The 17,905-nt window shown below is 46.6% G+C and overlaps 1 protein-coding gene across 15 annotated transcripts in view; it reads left to right on the forward strand.

Moving 5' to 3' along the window:
• The window catches only part of msi2b (musashi RNA-binding protein 2b), a 603,647-nt gene that overhangs the window by 49,947 nt on the left and 535,795 nt on the right, over nt 1-17,905 (forward strand). The window lies entirely within an intron of this gene.

The raw sequence follows: 17,905 nt of genomic DNA on the forward strand, positions 1-17,905 counted from the left end.
GCATTATTTAATGACCTTGTTTTAATTTGTTTCTTTTGACAGCTGATTTCCATCAGAGTCCAGATAAAAGGGTTTGTACCTTCAAAAAACCTACTAATTAAATGTATCTGTTAATTAGTGGTATTCAGTCGAGTAGTTTTTGAACTGAAACTATTGGGGGGGGGGGGGGGGAATGCTTGCAGAAGTGAAGGAGGAGAGAGGTTAATTGCTGCAAGGGAGCTGTTTTTGTGTTTGAGCTTAATTTATTGAAAACACACAATCTTCCTTCCCCTGGCCCCCTGCCAACACTCCAAACCCCCCTCTCTTCGACCCCCACTAAAGCTGTTTAGTTAAGGTGTGGATGGTTGACCCTGACGCTCTGCTTGCAATTCCTCTCCTCCTGTCATGTGAAGTGTCCCTGAATGTTCTGGCCAACCATTGACCAAATGTATGGCGGCCCCTGTGCCGCGGACACCCGGCACTGTGTGGCACAGCACGGTAGTATGTCTTTGAGTTCCTAGTATTGGCTATATCACTTGGGAGTGGTAGCTGGAAGCTGTCAAGGGTGATGTGAGGGAACTTTTCAGAAAGAAAGACTTGTATTTACATGGCACCTTTCAAGGCATTCCAAAGCCACCTTATGGTCAAATGAACTGTAGGAAATAACGGCAGCCAATTTGTACACAGCAAGCTCCCATAAAGAGCAATGTGATAATGACCCAAATAATCTGTTTTCTTTTGTAATGTTGACTGAGTGATCAATATTGACCAGGACAACCGGGATGACTCGCTGCTCTTCTTCGAATTAGTGCCACTGGATCTTTTGCGTCTACGTGAGTGGTCAGATAGGGTCTTGGTTTAAACATCTCATCCCCAAGATGCTGGCCCCAACAGTGAAACACTCCCCGAGTTACTGCAGTGTCGGCCTAGGTTTCGTATTACATTTGGAATACCCAATTATTTTCTTTTCCAATTAAGGGGCAATTTAGCGTGGCCAATCCACCTAACCTGCACATCTTTTTGGCGAGACACTGGAAGAATGTGCAAACTCCACACGGACAGTGACCCGGGGCCGGGATCGAACCCGGGACCTCGGCGCCGTGAGGCAGCAGTGCTACCCACTGTGTCACCGTGCTGCCCGTCGGCCTGGACTTTGTGCTCAAACTTCTGGTGTGAGTCTTGAACCCACAATCTTTTAACTGCTGAGGCGATAGTGCTACCCCACCGAGTCGCGGCTGATAATTTGGGGCCGCGCCTCGAGTTCTTCTTCGCCAATTCCTCCCCCTTCTCATTGGACTGGGGTCCTCTGCAGGGTGACTGATGCAGGGTGCACTTGGGTATCTCACTCAATCGGCCATTGTTGAAGTGCGAACACTGAGAAGGGCCGGGGTGGGGGGGTGGGGTGGGGGGTGGCGGTGATATCTAACTCTGCGGGGGTATTAGTTAGTTCATTACGAATTGTAGTGTTGAAGGGACTCAGTGACCTACATATGTGCTCATGCAGAAATAGCAATCGGAAGAGAGACACACCAGAGATGCTAAAGACTTAAAAGGTTAAATTATGAGGACCAGTTATGTAAACTAGGCTTGTATTCCCTAGAGCATTGAAGATTAAGGGACGATTTATTGAGGTACTTAAACGATGAGAGGATTTGTAGGGAAGCAACCATCTCCTTTTGTGGGGTAGTCTAGAAGAAGGGGGCATAACCTTAAGTTCGAGCTAGGTGATCAAAATGGGGCAGGTTTAGCACAGGGCTAAATTGCTGGCTTTGAAAGCAGACTAAGGCAGGCCAGCAGCACGGTTCAATCCCCGTACCAGCCTCCCCGAACAGGCTGTGGTGACTAGGGGCTTTTCACAGTAACTTCATTTGAAGGCTACTTGTGACAAGCGATTTTCGTTTTTCAAAAGGTGAAGTCTAGAAGCCCATGACGCAAAGGGTAATGGAAATCTGGAACTCTTTATTTTAGAAGAAAAAGGCTGTTGAAACTGGCTGGCAGGGGCGGTCAGTTAAAACATTTCAAGATAAATTTTTAAATATTAGCTTTTTTGTTTTACACCGGCCACAGATGTAAGACTGGCAAATGAAGTTGTGATACAGACCGACCATGATTGAACTGAAGAGGGATTGAATAGACTCCTCCTCCAGTGTTCCCTGTCTGGGACCAGCTAACACATCATGGAACATAGAACAGTACAGCACAGAACAGGCCCTTTGGCCCTCATTGTTGTGCCGAGCTTTGTCCGAAACCAAGATCAAGCTATCCCACTCCCTGTGATTAGGGGCTGAATCTGGGATCATTTTGGTGTTACCCTGGGGAGTGTTTCACCATCAGTATCTTTCATTTTACTGTGACTGCTGGGGTTTTTAATTATCATTAGTCCCACGATTTTACACTTGCGCTTGATCTATCCGATGAAGCATGTGAAGTGGAATTAAAGAGGTTCTGTTCTGCAAAATCCTGCTGTTGATTGGCAACACCACAAGGTGCTCATTAACCAAGAGGAATTGTTCTGGTAGGATGGGGGTTGGGTCGGCTGGAGAGCGAGAGCGAGAGAAATCAGACACTGAGCTTTAAAAATACTTGTTCCAGGCACGTGGTGAAAAAAAAGTGTTTGCATCGTGTTTGAAATTATTTGGCTGTTCTGCGGAAACTGGGAGAGAGGGAGAGAATGAGCTATTTAGTGTGGAGGAGGCTGGGGGAAAAGAAGGAAATTGGTTTACTGATTGACTTTGAGCATCATTTGCATAATGTTTCCAAAACAAAGTTCAGCCTGGAGTGATTTCTGGGCCGACCTCCTGAAGAAATTGGGAAAGCTCCCAGCCCAGGACAAAGGCACAATGCAATGAGAAGTTTTAAAAGATTTTCCTAGTCGTTAGCATAAGCACATTCCGTTGGGGTTATTGCGCTGTTAAGTCGGGCCTGGTTTTTCTTTTTTTTTGTGCGTGAGGAGTTTCTCGGTCACCATGGCGATTCCACAAAAGGCAGTGTCCTAGCTTGACTTTGTGTGGTTGCTGTGGAGTGGCCGGTTGGCAGGTGGCAGCCACAGCGAGATCAGCAGGGCCCGTTCAAAGAGATGGGGAGGGGGAGGATTCCGAGAGGGAACACAAACCTCTGAGGCCTTGCAGAGAGCTTTAACTCCTTCATTGCACACTGGCAGCCTTTGCAGGGCCAGCCAGACCTGCCACTTTGGCACAGCTGTGCTTGGGTTGGCTTCTGGGGGTGGGTGGGTGGCACCAATGACCCACGGTGGCATTGAATTACCTCCCGGATTTACTTGAAGCCAACATTAACCGAATCTCAACAGAATCTCAGGGCAGGACGGTAGCACAAGTGGTTAGCACTGTGGCTTCACAGCGCCAGGGTCCCGGGTTCAATTCCCCGCTGGCCCACAGTCTTTGCGAAGTCTGCACGTTCTCCCCGTGTCTGCGTGGGTTTCCTCCGGGTGCTCTGGTTTCCTCCCACAGTCCAAAGACGTGCAGGTTAGGTGGATTGGCCATGCTAAATTGCCCTTGGTGTACAAAAAGGTTAGGAGGGGTTATTGAGTTACGGGGATAGGGGGGAAGTGAGGGCTTAAGTGGGTCGGTGCAGACTCGATGGGCTGAATGGCCTCCTTCTGCACTGTATGTTCTATGAAACTCCATTACTACAAACGTGCTGCTTAATCAGGATTTTAAAGAACAGTTTCACCCCTCCCTTTCAATGAGTCATACAGCGTTGAAGGAGGTCATTCGGTCCATTGCGTCTGTGCTGGCTTATGGAAAGAGCAATCCTGCTTAGATCCGCAACCCTGCATTTTGTCCGTGACCATTTTAGTTTCCACCATGTCTTTAGCTAAAACTTTCGAAGATCTCAAAAATACTTTGCTTCCCCCTGGCTGGAGCTAAGGGACATAGTGAAATGAAAATCAAAATCGCTTATTGTCACAAGTAGGCTTCAAATGAAGTTACTGTGAAAAGCCCCTAGTCGCCACATTCCGGCACCTGTTCGCGGAGGCTGGTACGGGCTGGTAGTGGGGTGAGTGACTCGGTATCAAACTTTGTCTAACTGAGTACCTGTGAAGCACTGCGCCCCGGAGCGCCTGTGGCTTCGAAAAGCGCTATACGAATGCAGGTTTTTGTTCTGTTCGAGGGGCAAAGTTGATAGCTCCGGTTCAGGTCGAGGTGTCATTCGCACTGTGAACAGACAGCAGAATTTGGGGGGGGGGGGGGCACACTTGCGTTTTTTCTGTCCTGCTTTGACAGCTAAGTTGCCAGCCTTGCCTTCCATCGGGTTCTGATTTCTCTTGCCCTGTCTCCTTCCTCCCTTTTTTAAAACCATTGCAACAGTTTTAAATAGAACATCGCACTTTTTACAGCAGCCTCTTTGCCGAAGCGCGAAGGTCCACTCGAGCAGCAGGTCCCTGGGCGGCTGGCATTAAGGATACTTGGCACTTAATTAGATCTCAACCGGATTCCTTCCCTTTCCGTGTTTGGATAGGATGTGAGCCACACTGTCTTACCATAAAAACAAATTCTGACCTAGTGCAGATGTGAGTAAATTTGAAGCATTCATTCCCTTTGACATGGCGCCTTGGTTTGTTTCAGGAGGCTCATTGTTGTTGGGACATATTGGCCCAGATATATTGCGATACACAAGGCAGCATCCCTTGGCTGGAGAATATAGAACGAATTTAGTGTACCCAATTCATTTTTTCCAATTAAGGGGTAATTTAGCGTGGCCAATCCACCTAGCCTGCACATCTTTGGGTTGTGGGGGCGAAACCCACGCAGACACGGGGAGAATGTGCAAACTCCACACGGACAGTGACCTGGAGCCGGGATCGAACCTGGGACCTCAGCGCCGTGAGGCCGCAGGTCTAACCCACTGCGCCGCCGTGCTGCCCGGATAAATGCGTCATGTTCAGCCATGATCTTATTGAATGGTGGAACAGGCTCGAGGGGCCATCCTATTACTTGCCGTCTTGTGTGTTCTGTGCATGGGAACAGGGAGAGACCATTTGGTCCCTCAAACCCGTTCTGCTTTCTGTTCGATCATGGCTGGTATGTATCTCGACTTCCACACTCTTGTCTCCATTTTCTCTTTTGTTTATACTGGGCAGAGAGAATTTCAGATATTCCATTGCCCCATTATACATGAAGTTGTGTTTCCTGACATCAACCCTCAATAGTCTAATTCTATTGAGTTGGGGATTGGGAGGGATGGGCAAAATAGCCTCATTCTGTGGGGTTATGCCTCCTTGCTTTTGACTCCTCCCCCATCCAGAGGACGTCTCTATCTCTATCTGTTGTATCAAGTTAATTATATATCTTAATCATTTTACTTGTTTCTCTTGTCTTCACAGACTGGTTAAAACACAGAAGTGTCTGTTATTATGGACCAGGGTTTAGAGAACACCAAAGTATACCATGGAGTTCACCTGACCCACAACTTTAAATAGATTTTGGTTATAGGGAGCACAAGGGTCCACTTTACAGGTGTGATGCAACAGAGATCTAAAGTATGTTTAAAACAAAACAATGTTTATTCTATGAATCCAGTTAACATTTTATAAACACACCATAAACAGTTTATCAACTACCAATCCTGACCCCCCCCCCCCCCCCACAAAGGATTCAGTACCCTATAGATACTTCCACAAGTTAAACCCTTTTAAAATAAAGACAGCAGGTTTAAATGCTCTACAGAAACAGGTATTACTTTGAAATCATGAATGATCTGGAGACATTCCGTAGCTTGTAGAGAGAGAGATCATTGTACAGCTGCTTGCTTTTAATGCAGCTATCCACCTCTGAAAACAAAACCAAAAACACACTGCAACTGCCAGGTCAAAACGAAAGTGAAAGACAGACAGTCCAGCTCCACCCACACTCTGACATCACTGCAGCTTTTTGACAAACACCCATTTGTTAAAGGTACATCCACCTGACACTGTGCTGACTGTCTGGCGAAGCAATTTGCCTAGTGCCCTTCCCCCAGAACCCTGTTCCTTTTGCCACTTACCTTAAAGGTGTGGCTTCTGCTCTGTGCTGTTGGGCAGGTCCTTCTTTCCCTGGGATGTAGTGAGTCTCAGGAATAGATGTTGTCGGCTGGTACATTGGGTGCTTAAATATTTTCACAGAAATACGTTGTGTTCATGGTGCCCCAGGGCGTCGCGTGGTGCTTGATGGCCAATGAAGTACGTTTTTGAAATTTAGCCATTGTTGCAAGGGAATGTGGCAGCCAGTTTGCCCACCCACAAGTATCACAAACAGCTTTTCAATAAACAACGTCGATCCTGTCTCAGTGATGTTAGTTGAGGGATAAATATTGGCCTGGACACCAGGGAGGTGTCTTCTTCTTATGCTGTATCTGTCTTGCGCACCTTGGATGAACATCTCAACCGAAAGAGGTCATTCCCTCAGGACGGCACTGATATATCAGCCTCGGTTACCTGCTCTAGCCTCTGAATGGATCAAGGAAGGTAAAGTGGAATGAAGGAGGCATGGAGGCCCTTTGACCCGCTCCAGTCAAAAACAGCCACCTATATATTCTAATCCCATTTTTCAGCACTTGGCCTATAGCCTTGTCAGCCTTGGCATTGCAAGTGCACATCTTAAATATGTCTTAAAAGCTATGAGGGTCTCTGCCTCCACCACCCTTTCACGCAGTGAGTTCCAGACTCCCAGCACCTCCTGGGTGAAAAGCTTTTTTCTCTCATTCCTCTAAACCTCCTGCCACCCCCGGTCACCTGATCCCTCCATCAAGGGGAAAAGTTTCTTCCTGTCTATTCTACCTATGCCCCTCAAATTTTATATGTCTTAATAATGTCTTCCCCTCCCGTCTCTTCTGTACCCCAAGTCTATCCAATCTCTCTTCATAATTAAAACTCTCCAGCCCAAGCCCAGGCAACATCTTGGTAAATCTCCTCTGCACCCGTTCAGTTGCGATCACATCCCTGCTATAACATGGATTCCTGAACTGCACACAATACTCTAGCTGCGGCCTAACCAACGTTTTATACAGTTCCAGCATAACTTCCCTGCTCTTAAACTCTATGCCATTGCCAATAAAGGTAAGTATACCATATGGCTTCTTAACCACTACCATATCCACCTGCCCTACTACCTTAAGGGATCAGTGTACATAACAACTAGGAGCAGGAGTAGGCAATTCAGCCCCATGGGCCTGTCCCATGGGCCTGTCCCAATATGATTATGGCTGATTTAATCTTGGCCTCAACCACACTTTCCTACCCGTTCTCCATAACCCTTCAACTCATTAATTAAAAATCTGACTATCTTAAATTTACTCACTGTCCCAGTATCCATTCACTGGGGTAGTGAATTCCACAGATTTACGACCCTTTGAGAGAAGTAATTTCTTCACATCTCTGTTTTAAATCTGCGACCCCCCGATCCTAAAACTATGACCTCTCGTTCTAGATTGCACCACAAGAGGAATCATCCGTTATACAATCTACTTTGTCAATACCTGTTATCATCCTCTACACCCCAATTAGATCTCTCATTCTTTTGAACCTGAGGGAGTATGGGCCTAGGCTGCCCAATCTCTCTTCATAAGACAACCCCCTCATCTCTGGAATCAATTTAGTGAACCTCCTCTGAACTGCCTCCAGTACAACTACACCCCTACTCAAGAAAGGGGACCAAAACTGTACACCGTAGTCCACAGTCTCACCAATGCCTTGTACAGGTACAGCAACACGTCCCTACTTTTATACGCTATTCCCTTGCCTATAAAGGCCCAAATTCAATTTGCCTTCCTTATTACCTGCATACTAGTTTTCTGCAATTAATGCACTAGGACACCCAGGTCCCTCTGCATCAAAACACTCTGAAGTTTCTCTCCATTTGGATAATAAGTTGCCTTTCCATTTTTCCAACCAAACTGGATAACCTCTCATTTATCCACGTTAAACTTAATTTGCCAAGTTTTGGCCCACTCACCTAACCTATCTATATCCATTTGTAAATTTCTTATTTCCTCATTGCAACTTACTATCCCACCTGTTTTAGTGTCATCTACAAATTTGGATATAGTACCTTTTGATCCCTGCATCCAGGTCATGAATATAGATTGTAAATAATTAGAGGACCGAACCCCGTGGAAAGGAGGAGAGAAATGAAGGAATAATAATCTTTATTGTCACAGTTAGGCTTACATTAACACTGCAATGAAGTTACTGTGAAAATCCCCTCGTTGCCACATTCCGGCTCCTGTTCTGGTACACAGAGGGAGAATTCAGAATGTCCAATTCACCTAACAGCACGTCTTTTGGGACTTGTGGGAGGAAACCGGAGCACCCGGAGGAAACCCACGGCGACGCGGGGAGAACGTGCAGACTCCGCACAAGCCGGGACTCTAACCTGGGACCCTGGCGCTGTGAAGCCACAGTGCTAATCTCTGTGCTACCGTGCAGGAAATGATTGAAAAATGGAAGGATTGAAGGGAGAGCATTCAGTTCAACCACATTGTCATAATGCCTCACAAAACGCTTCAAGGAATGCATTACTTTGAAGTGACTTTGTGTTGAAAAATGTGGCTAAAGTATTAACTGTTGAGCCAGGGGTTAAAAGGGAGGGAGGGGTGGTGAAGCCTTTGAAGAAGTGAAGCATAATTGAGGTCTCAATCCCTTTTCTAGGAGGCGGGGGGAGTGGGGTAATACAATGAGGTGCGCTTGAACAGAAACGTAACAGTCCATTTCCTGCTGCTGTGCTATTTATGTAACTTTCTGGGACAAGTGGCATTGTGTCTTATCAAAATCCTCTCTGGTGAGCACTGAAAATATCACTCTCTGCTTCCAATGATGAGTGCTCTTTACACTGGATCTGAGGGGGACAAAAGAATACCTCCAATGATCCAAACCTCTGAGCAAAGGGAAGAAAAACACAAACCCAGCTACAGGGGTGGGGGGAGGTTGCCAGGACAACCGACTGGTCTCCGGCTCTGAAGGGGCAGAGGTCGTGACCCTCCGGGGGGGAGGGGGGAGAGAGAGAGAGAGAGAGATGATCATCAATAATGGCGAGGAGGGTGTAATCAGGGCCTTTGTGATTGAGGCAGCCAGCCCTCCCGGGGTGCTGCTCAAGGAAGCCGCACGGACACGGGCCCCTCTGATCATAAGCGGCCGAACTGAGGGGGTTTTCCACATGGCAATTTCGATTTGTATTTTAATTTTTGGAAATGTAAAGCTCCCGTCAAATTGAAAGTAAACAGTTTTCCATTTACTCACGAAGAGGCAGGTTGTCGGGTCTCTGGGATTGCCCCGGAGATCCCCAAGGGTGAATGATCTCAGCTTTATTCCAAGAAAAGAGACCTGTGTGTGTCCTTGTCCTTTTATTTTAAAAAAAAAACATGATCACTTATTGCTGCAGAACGAAAAACGTTAAAGATTGCGGGGTGAGGGAAAGGTGAATGTGCAATTTGCGGTGGGGGGTTGCGTGAATGCAGGGTGTTTGACCAGGGTGGTGGAAGGTGATGAGATTGTGACATCACAGAAATCCCACTGTCTTGAACGGGGAAATTTGGAGCGTTACTGACTGGATTTCCTCAGAGGCCGATTGGTTCAATGCTGTATTGAGGGATTGCGGCCTTGTCTGAGGTGCCCCCTTCAGATGAGGCTTCAAAGCAAAGCCAAGTCTGCCCTCTCGGGTGAACGTCCAAGAACCCATGGCCTTATTTCAGCAGAGATTGGGTGTGCTGGCCAGTGACGCAAAAATAGATCACCTGGACATTATATCGCTGCTGTTTGTGGGAGCTTGCTGTGCAAAAATAGGCTGCCACGTTTCCTGCTTTGCAACAGTGACTCGGCTTCAAAGAAATAATAATCGCTTATTGTCACAAGTAGGCTTCAATGACGTTACTGTGAAAAGCCCCTAGTCGCCACATTCCGGCGCATGTTTGGGGAGGCCGGTACGGGAATTGAACCCGCGCTGCTGGCCTCGGTCTGCACGACAAGCCAGCTGTTTAGCCCACTGTGCTAAAGCAGCCCCTACTTCAAACTTCATCGGTTGTACAGTGCTTTGGAAGGTTTGGAGGTTATGGAGGGCCTGGATGCAATTTCCATCGTTTAAGTTCATCCTTTCCTTCCTTCTGTGTTCCTGAAGTCCGTGTGTCATTAGAGTCTGAACTCAGCCTTGTTTTCCAGATGCTTTTAGTCTGGTTCTGAAGTGATTTATAATGGTAAGCTTAAAACATTTCTGTGAAGGAGCCACTTCAAACGTTCTGGGAGGCAGTGTCCTTGCTCCGTTTTGCCAAATAACATTTTCAGCTTATTATTTTTCTCTCTTTCTCTCCTACCTCCCTCGGTTTCCGACACTTGGGAAGAGTGACTGGTTTTGCTGTTGTCAACACAAAGCATCCATAATGCCAGCTTGTCAGCTTAAGGAATGGCTGTAGTAGATTTAATGACGTCAGTAGCCAGGCATAGAGAGTGTCTGGATGAAGAGAGCCTGTGTTGTGCTGATCCACAACAGGAGAATGTGCAGCCAGAAATCCACTGTCATTAATCTAGCAAGGGGGGGGGTCAGCCACTTACTGAACTTTTAGTGGTGCTATACTTGGGTGAATCATTGCTCTCCAGTAGTGTGCGTTCCTCCTGAATATTGTGAATACTCTTTATGTTCGAAACCAGAAGAATTGTCTCCCAAGGGCAGCACGGTGGCGCAGTGGTTAGCACTGCCGCCTCACGGCGCCGAGGTCCCAGATTCGATCCCGGCTCCGGGTCACTGTTCGTGTGGAGTTTGCGTGGGTTTCGCCCCCACACCATGAAGGTGTGCAGGGGAGGTGGATTGGCCACGCCAATCGTGCAGACTCCGCACAGACAGTGACCCAAGCCGGGAATCGAACCAGGTACTCTGGCGATGTGAAGCAACAGTGCTAACCACTGTGCTACCGTGCCGCCTCGTGAGTTCTGATGTGGTGCGGTGGGGGGGTTGATGGAGAGGATTTTGTTGGGCACGTGGAACAGTGACTGACTGCTGATGTGAGAAAGAAAGTACTTTTCGGTGTATCTGCTTCTGTAAGAAATCTATAGCCTGCTACACCCCCGCCAATAGAGAAGCTAAGTTAATTTGAATCAATGAGATGCGAATTAACACAGCTTGGTTTTCGCAACTGCCCTGGGTGTCATTCTGCATCTTGTGTTTGCTCGGAGCCCAATTCGGATTAACGAGGAACTAGCAGGGAGTGTACACACTTCACTTATTGAATTAGACCCTTGCACAGTAAATATTGTGGAACAACTTTGAACCTCTCTCTCTCTCACTTTTTTCTCTCTCTCTTTCTCTTTTTTTGTCTCTCTTTTTTTTCTCTCTCCTTCACCTTTTTTCTCTCTCTTTTTTCTCTCTCTCCTTTGTTTCCCCCTCTCTCTCTCTCTCTCTCTCTCGCTGTCTTAGCTGATTTTGATTTTAGGGTGTTAGCACAGTACTCTTTTGAATTAAGAAGTGGGGTTGGTTAATAGCTATCTCTAATTCTGGCCTCTTCCACATCTCTGATTTTAATCATTCCAACATTGGAGGCCGTGCAGTTTAAGATCCAACTATTTTGTTATGGACATCTGGTCAGATCTCAACAGTGGCTAAGATACTGGACGACGTTTTATTTTTAAGACTGTGCAGAAAGACCGATTCACTCCAGGAGTGATTGTAACAATAACCAAGGGCCTACTTCTTATACAAACAAAACTTTATTAAAACAACAGAAAAACTATATTTAAATGTCTAACCTAACGAGAACAGCTTACTTGTCTCTCTTAACTCTAACGCATAATTTCCGATTAAACAGCTCGTAAAATGAACATGCAGCTCTCAACTCCACTTATGCAGGCAAGCAGCAATGATACTTGCATTTACAGAACATATTCCTGCTGTTAGTGCAGCTCCTTCAGACCCCTTTCTGAAAGACAACCTCTGTGGAAGCTTTTCATGCCATCTCCTGGTGGCTTGCTAAATCCTTCTGCCCTCACCTGTTCGAACAGGATTCTTTTTCTCTTTCTGAGCTCCGCCAAGCCCCTCAAATAATGGCTCTGTCCTGGGGTGGCCAGACGTGAACTCATCATTGCTATCCGGGCTGTCGAGTGCCCACTCCCGTTTTAACAAAAGAACAGGGCCATGCTATGAATATGCAACTAACCTCCGATTTATGGACAAAAAGAGGCCGTCAGGCACTGTAATGGGCTAGTGGCTGGTCAGATCAGAGTGTCCTAAGGGGCAGCATGGTGACGCAGTGGGTTAGCCCGGCAGCCTCACGGCGCCGAGGTCCCGGGTTCGATCCCGGCCCTGGGTCACTGTCCGTGTGGAGTTTGCACATTCTCGCCGTGTTTGTGTGGGCTTCGCCCCCACAACGCAAAGATGTGCAGGGTAGGTGGATTGGCCACGCTAAATTGCCCCTTAATTGGAAAAAATGAATTGGGTACTCTAAATTTATTTTTTTTAAATCAGAGTGTCCTGGATCGGGACAACGGATTTTGAGTGAATCACCCTGGCTGAACAGGGTCATCCTGTTTATTCCCATCAACGAGTTTAAGTCTGAATGGGCCAATGTAACTCGGGCCAGCTGTGGGTGAATACCTCTGACTCAGTGCTAGCAGTTTTACCCTCAGTCTGTTAAAGCCTAAATTGACCAGATTTTTGATCTAATTTCCTAACCTCTTCCCTATCGTAACACCTTGATGAAACGTTTGGCCACCCGTCCTAATATCTCCTTGTTCCTGCCTCGGTGTCAAATTTTGTAAACCCTCTTTGTGTTTTTTTTGATGTTAAAGGCACTAAACAAATGCATTGTAAAAACGGTTATCAGAGCAGCGAGGGCAAGCGGGCTGTATTATGAGGACCTTCACAATCGAATGGGCTACTACTCGCATTAATGGTCACTCGGGATTGAATGGGAATAGTGTCCGGCTGTTGGCTGTGGATTCCATCCCTTCAGGAGAGAGGTGCAAATGGAGCACACCCGGAAACTCTCCCGAAATTAAAAAAAAAAAAAAAAAATTGCTGTTGAACAGACCTTGGGAGTGATTTCAATTTGTTTTCTATACACATCGTGTAGATCGTGGAATCGTTTGTGGCCATTCGTCGCATCATTCCTGTGCCGGCTCTTGGGTAGAACTGCCCAATCAGTTCTGCACCCTGGTTTCTTCCCGCCCTGGTTTCTTCCCGAAGGAATGCCCCCCTTTCCCCACCTCCCCCCTTGTCAAGTGTTTATCCAGTTCACTTTTAATGAATTTCACCCCCCTTTCAACCAGGACATATCAGATTGTTTATTATTTTAAAATAAATTTAGAGTACCCAATTTTTTTTTTCCAATTCGGGCAATTTAGCGTGGTCAACCCACCTGACCTGCACATCTTTGGGTTGTGGGGGCGAAACCCACGCAGACACTGGGAGAATGTGCAAACTCCACACGGACAGTGACCCAGGGCCGGGATCGAACCCGGGTCCTCGGCGCCGTGAGGCAGCAGTGCTAAGCACTGCACCATGTGCTGCTCTCAACATATCAGATTATTGATCATTGAGTTGGAACCACTCGGACGGCTGTGGCAGCAGGTGTGTTCCAGGCACAGGGCTGACTAGACGCCATCTTGGGGGCTGACCATAACAGGTTGCCTGTTTCACATATGTGTATAGATAGACTGCCCTTTTGCTTATCTTTCCCTCAGCGACTTCTCAAAAGACCTTCTGTTCAAAAGCAAGCCGTTGAAAAGTGATCATTTCTAGTCGAAAGCTCGAAAGTGAACTCCCCTGAGCACTCCTGGTATTCTTATGAAAATTCTGACATTTATGGATGGCCCCTTGCTGAGTCCCAATCTCTGCATAATAATAGAGAAGATGCCTGCCTCTTGGTGTCTTTCAAAATCGGCAGCACAGAGCAAGGGTTCGCTCTCCACTGTAAGTAGGCCAGTGAAAGTGGCTGTGTGCTCCATTTACAGCCTCTGTTCCTTTTTTTTTCACGACTTAACTCCATCCCCTCTCTGCTGTTTTCAGTAAAGTTCCCGTTGCCGTCCCCAGCTACCCCAGAGGTGCTTCCCGTGAAAGTCATACAGGACAGTTTCCCTGCGTCAGAGGACTCTTGCTTATGATGGGGTCAACTGTGGCACATTGACTCAGCACTCTGAGTCTTGAGGTTGGGGCTTCAAATCCCACAAAACTTGGGCCGAGACTGCAGTGCAACCCTGAGGGAGTGCTGCAGTGTTGGAGATGTCGCCTTTTTTAGATGAGGTGCAAAGTATGCGCACAAGTGGACTTAAAAATTCCAGTACAAAGTCTTTCAACACCAGGTTAAAGTCCAACAGGTTTGTTTCGATGTCACTAGCTTTCGGAGCGCTGCTCCTTCCTCAGGTGAATCACCTGAGGAAGGAGCAGCGCTCCGAAAGCTAGTGACATCGAAACAAACCTGTTGGACTTTAACCTGGTGTAGTAAGACTTCATACTGTGCTCACCCCAGTCCAACGCCGGCATCTCCACATCATTAAAAATTCCAGTGACACTACTTCAGAGAAGAGTACTGGAGGTCCCCTTGGTGTAAATGTTAATCCCCCAATCTGCATTACAAAAAAAACATCATGATCTCATTTCTGGTTGTTGGAGCTTACTGTGCACAAATTTACTGGCCTGTTATCTACATTACAGCATTAACAGCAGTTCAAAACTACTTGGAAGTCCTGAGGACGTGAAAGGCGTTGCTAAATACAATTCTTTAATTTTATTCTTAGAAGGTCTTGTAGTGCTGTGGGTGGAGCTTCCTGCCTCTGAGCCAGAATCTCTGGGTTTGAGTCCCGCCCCAGGCCCTGATAGCCAAGGAAGATGCGTTTGTAACGTAGTCAAACAGGTTGAATGTATATCTGCAAAATACTTCCAAAACACGCCAGTGGCTGGTGGTAAGAGTGGGAGAGACTCCTAGTAAGCCACGTTTGATGAGGAATGATCCCCCTCCATAAGCTATAAGCCTCTGGCGAGAGACTAGCAACCTGTTCTGGGAATTACTAGCTATGGAATCACTAGGTGCATCAATTCCCAACTCCCTGCTTTCCTACTCGCTCTCTGATTTGGGAGAGGTCATTGTTGGCACTGAAGCTAAGTTGGTGACGCCCGTCAGTCAAAGCTAAGATCTTCCCTTAATGCAATATTTCATTGAATTACATTGAACGACGTGGCAATTTCAATATTAACGTGTGCTGATTTAAATACGGGTGATATTAATTATTCATCAATATTATAATTTTGTTTTTATTTAAGTGGACTTGTTTAATTGGACTGTGAGATTGCCCAAACTGAGCATTGTTTTGTTTGGGTTTGCACTTATGCTTTTAATTCGCTTTAATGTACTATTTATTAAAAATAGAAATTGCACATTGCACAGATGACAACCTTGTCAAATGGATTTTTAATGGTGTACAAAGGGTTTGTTGATTGGAACTGGATAGTGGAAGTGAGTCCACGATGCGAGTTAACACAGTGGGTGTCCGAGGATTTTCAAAAATCACTTTTCGAAAATACCCACTTGAGTGCAGTGGATAGCGTGCACTCCAAACTGTATATAACATACATCTTTTATTTAGCTGTAATGGCCTGGTATTACTGTAATACCAGGTGCGGTTGTGTGCCATTAAACCTGAGGCGGTTTTCGACTATCTTGCCTTGAATCTTTCCCTTCCTTTTCCTCCCCCGACGCCACAAGCTTGTGTCATAACGTTATCTTTGCACTTTGACAGTGGCTGTACATTGAAGACGTATTCATTCCATTGGCTACGACACGGATGTCCTGAAGGGGTGAAAGCACCCTAAAATTATAAATTCCTTCTTTTGTGGGGTGGCTTGCAGCAATACTCCCCCCTCACTGATATTGCAACATGGGGGTGAGGGGGGGGGGGGGGGGTGAGGGGGTTTAGGATGCCTTGAGGCCCATAGGAGGTTGGGTTGAGAGTCTCCTACGTATTCCAACATCACAGCCCGATGACCGTAATTTGGACTCGTAAATTGTTTAACAGTGACAGGCCACCAGTGAGAAATTGGCTACAAAGAGGATCCCGTCCCCCACTCCACATCCCCCCCCAGTTTGAATGTCTGTCGAGTATTTTACCAGGGAGTGGGGGAATCCCGCGTTAATCGGGCGCTGGCATTGCCCACCCAGCCGAAGTGTGGAAAATTCGACATAGGCCAGAGATGAAGCCGAGGATTTTCCTGTGAGCGTGGTAGAGTGTGAGTCAGCTGTTTCAAGGTGCACTGCTGTTTACGAGTACAAGGTGTGTTGACAGAAAGGAAACACATCCACCAGTCTCACGGCACATTTTGTCTCTGGCAGATGTTGGGCTATTTTAGGAATCCTCGTTTCATCAGCCCTGGAATCAGGCATCAGTTGAATTGGCTTGTAATTTAAAAGAATTAGCATTTATATGATGCTTTTCATGTTTGCATCTCAGCGCCAGTGGAAAATCATCTTTGTGGTGTAGCCTCCGGACTTGACTATTCCAAATTCCATCTTTCAACATCTGGGAGCCCATCCAAAGCTCTGCTGTCTTTCGCTTTCCAAACCCCCATGCTCACTGACCAACGTTGACTCCCACCTGCATTTCTATAATTCTCATCCTTGTTTTCAAATACTCCATGGACTCGCTCCCTTCTCATCTTTGTAACTACTCCAACCTGAGGACCCACCAAGACCTCTGTGTTCTGTCTTGTTCTGCCCTCTTGCGCATCCCTCCATGTTTCTCCCTCTCTCTCTCTCTCTCTCTCTCTCTCTCTCTCTCTCTCTCTCACCTTAAAAACCATTAAAATAAAATTCCAATTAAAGGACAATTTTGTAGCTTGGCCAATCGACCTAACCTGCACATTTTTGGGTTGTGGGGGTGAGACCCACACAAACACGGGGAGAATGTGCAAACTCCACACGGACAGTGACCCGGAGCTGGGATCCAACCCGGGTCCTCGACGTTGAGGCAGCAGTGCTAACCACTAGGCCACCGTGCTGCCCTTTTAAGTTGCTTCATAAACTCCGTCTCAGGGATAGGTTTTTGACCACCTGCCCTAATAACATCTAATGTGATTCGGGGTCAAATTTTGTTTTGTAAGCACTTCCCACCTTACACGTCCCCAGCGAAGCTCCGTTGGACATTTTACTACATAAGAATGCAAGTTGTCATGTCTGGAAGCATGGCGGTCAGTTTGTGCACCGCAAACTCCTATGTAAGCGATGAGGTAACGACCAAATAATCCATGTGTTTGATGCCATTAGTTAATGGAATGCTGGTCAGAACTAATTTTCTGATCATCCTCCATCAGCCAAGACTTTGTGCCTCTGGCGAGGGGTTTGAGGTTTCAGAGGTGAGAGTATCCAAGATGATTAAATAGTCATTCGTTCTTTGGATTGGATTGGATTTGTTTATTGTCACGTGTACCGAGGTATAGTGAAAAGTATTTTTCTGCGAGCAGCTCAACAGATCATTGAATACATGGGAAGAAAAGGGAATAAAAGAAAATACATAATAGTGGGCTGAAATGAAGGCTTTTGTTATGCATTGTTGGCGAATGCAGGATTTCCAGGTATATTGGGTTATAAACATTTGGCAATTTGAGGGTTAACAGCCTGCGTTAGAGTGTGTTCAACGGCAGTAGTCATGTTTTTGAAAGGATCGGATTGTGCAAGACCAGAAATCTTTTAGGAGCCAGAGATGAAATTAGCCACGGTAAAAGCCTGGGCAAATGCACTCTTGTTTGACGCGGGGGGGGGGGGGGGGGGGGGGGGGGGGAGCAGAGCTGTCATTGCTGGGTGGAACTTAGGACATTTTGAGTGAGTTCTGTTTAATCTGGCTGACACTGAGTTGACAGTAAGGCAGTTTTCTCTCACAGTAGGCTAGTTTAAAAAAAAAAAGATTAACGGTATTTAAAGAAGTACAGACTTGTCAAAGGACAAGGAGAAAGCAGAAACAAAC

Source organism: Scyliorhinus torazame, chromosome 12, assembly GCF_047496885.1.
Source record: "Scyliorhinus torazame isolate Kashiwa2021f chromosome 12, sScyTor2.1, whole genome shotgun sequence".
Taxonomy (NCBI): Eukaryota; Metazoa; Chordata; class Chondrichthyes; order Carcharhiniformes; family Scyliorhinidae; genus Scyliorhinus; species Scyliorhinus torazame.